Genomic DNA, 2,800 nt, shown 5'->3' with positions numbered 1-2,800 from the left:
GCCTTTACTCTCGGATCCCTTTGGAAGGGGCACTTGGGGCTGGAATTGCTTCCAGGCAGTTCCTATGTTGCAGACTGCCAGAAGAGTTTGAAGATCTGGTCCAAGATGAGGGATGTAACTCATCAGCTACTTCTATCTGTGATTACAGTAATTTTCTTTGACAAAAATGGCCCATGCTATTTCTAACTTTGTTTCTTAACAGAGAGAAACTAAAATAGCAGTTAAGATTAGTTTTTACTGCCTATATCAATGTTATGTATGAAGTATCTCATATAATCATGTGTCTGAGGGTAGAGAGATCTATATAGGCTGGATGGCTGGGCCAAGGCCAGTTCCCTGAGTTTCAATAAGGCCAAGTGCTGAGCCCTGCACTTGGGCCACAACAACCCCCAGCAGCACTACAGGCTTGGGGAGGAGTGTCTGGAAAGCTTCCAGGTAGAGAGGGATCTGGCAGTGTTGGTTAACAGCAGCTGAACATGAGCCAGCAGTGTGCCCAGGTGGCCAAGAAGGCCAATGGCATCCTGGCCTGTATCAGAAACAGTGTTGTCAGCAGGAGCAGGGAGGTGATCATTCCCCTGTGTTCGGCTTTGGTGAAGCCACACCTTGAATACTGTGTCCAGTTTTGGAACTCTCTCTACACGAAGGGCATTGAGGTGCTGGAGAGGATCCAGAGGCGATCTACCAAGCTAATAAAGGATTTGCAGCATGTCTCATATGAGGAATGGCTGAGGCATCTGGGGCTGTTTAGCCTGGAGAAAAGAAGGCTCAGGGGAGACCTTACAGCTCTCTACAAGTACCTGAAAGGAAGTTGTAGCGAGGTGCAGGTCGATCTGTTCTCCCTAGTAACAAGCAACAGAACAAGAGGAAACAGTCTCAAGTTGCACCAGGGGAGGTTCCGGCTGGATATGAGGAGGAATTTCTTTACTGGAGGGTTGTCAGGCATTGGAATGGGCTGCCCAGGGAGGTGCTGGAGTCACTGTCCCTGCAGGTGTTTAAGAAACAGGTGGACGTTGCACTTAGGGAAATGGTTTAGTGGTTAATAGGGCTGGGACAAAGGCTGGACTCGATGATCTTAAAAGTCTCTTCCAGCTGAAACAATTCTATGATTCTATAATTTGTGCTGTACAGACACATTCTGAGCTGGGACTGAAATGCCACAGAGACACAGTATGTTACAGCTTCTGTAGCCCATTAACACAAGGAGAGGAAGGAGACCAAAGACACCCTTCTTGCTCAGACAATCCCTTGATCACCCTTAGAGGGAATGCAAAGGACTTGCCCTGCTCTGCACTCTGCAGGGCTTTTCAGCAGCACTGTCTGGAGATGCGACGAGAGAGGCAGGCGAAGGGAAAGGTGAGGTGTGTAACCACCTACCCGTGCCTTGCTAGGAGCTGCCTGCCTGCAGCCTGATGGCCAGAGCACTGAGGGGTTCAGCTCCAGGCAGCACTGCCTGCACCTTGTCCCGTTGCCCAGAGCTGTCACTCTGCAGGCGCAGCTCTGACCAGGCCACAGGACAGGGCCATGTCCCACTGTAAAGAAAACAAAGGTGCAGGAGTGACAGGGATATGTTTCTGGCTTCACCCGAGCTGGAGAGCCTGACACTGATTTTTCTGTAGAAGCGCCTGATTGCAGAAGTCCTCTCCAAGAAGTCAGAGCAGGGAACAGGATTGTGAGCCTGGCCAAAATGTGGGCAGGAGAAGCATTACTCTTCTGGTCTGGCCTGGCTCTTCTGTACTGTGGCCTTGAGATCCAGACTCATGCCCTGTCCAGAGATCATTGTACATGGCAGTTTTTAAGAGCAGGTCTTCACCATTTCACATACTTGTATTTATGTCTGTATTTTTTTAACCCTTTTTGCAGCACTATTTCTCATCAACAGAAGCTCCATGTAGGGTTTGGCACTGAATTCATCACTGATCTTGAAATACTTAATTACTCCAGAATTATGTAAAGAAATCTACATTTGGCCCTGCTGCTGTTTCTTAGTGCATACCTGCTGTGTGGGGAGGCAGGATTTAAACCTCCAGAAGGACCAAACCAAGGCCAGGCTAATTTTTAGACATTATCTAATTTACCAGAAAGTGAGGCAGTGAAAGCCATGATGGGCTTTGATCATACCCAACTAGGGAGTGTAATATTGGGTATATGGATACAATATTGCCATGGGTGAGGTTTTTTTCTGTCTCAAAAACCAAAATTTTCTTTAAAGAAACAGCTGTGCCCTGCCTGCAGCCTGCAGAAGAATGGCATTAGTCACGTGCAGTCCGACACGTAGCACAGTTGTAAAGTTCTCTCTGTGAGACTGACAGGAGCTATTCACGTCAGCCCCTTCCACCATCTGCCTGAATGGCAGTCTGCGGGGTAGCAGTGGCCCCCCCTCGCCACCTCTGCGCGGCCTCAGCACTTGCTGGCTGCTCAAAGTCTGTCCCCAAGTGCAGAAAATCGGGGACTGAAAGCAAAAAGAGGATGTCAGTCAGGGCAAAGCAGATTGTCAAGAGGGAAAAAGAAAAAGAGGTGGAGGGTGGGGGGGAAGAGTCAAACCTTCCTCTGATGGGAATGCCAGGTTGTGCTTCTCTTGGAAGTGAAGGTGTTGGCTTCAGTGGGGGGGACAACTGGACAGCACAAATATGGGGAAAAATCCAGTATTCTCCATCCTTCTTCCCTCCTTCAGCTCAGAGGACTCAGCTCCAGGGCAGTACCAGGCTGTGTGAGGGTCAGGGAGATATGTCCCAGGCTCATGAGTTCAGAGGACAACCTATTTGGAGGCCTGAACACAATCAGTGCCGACACTTTGAAGGTC

The sequence above is a fragment of the Colius striatus genome, chromosome 6 (assembly GCF_028858725.1).
Source record: "Colius striatus isolate bColStr4 chromosome 6, bColStr4.1.hap1, whole genome shotgun sequence".
Taxonomy (NCBI): domain Eukaryota; kingdom Metazoa; phylum Chordata; class Aves; order Coliiformes; family Coliidae; genus Colius; species Colius striatus.
The sequence above is the reverse complement of the archived record's forward strand: the minus strand, read 5'-3'. Positions refer to the sequence as shown.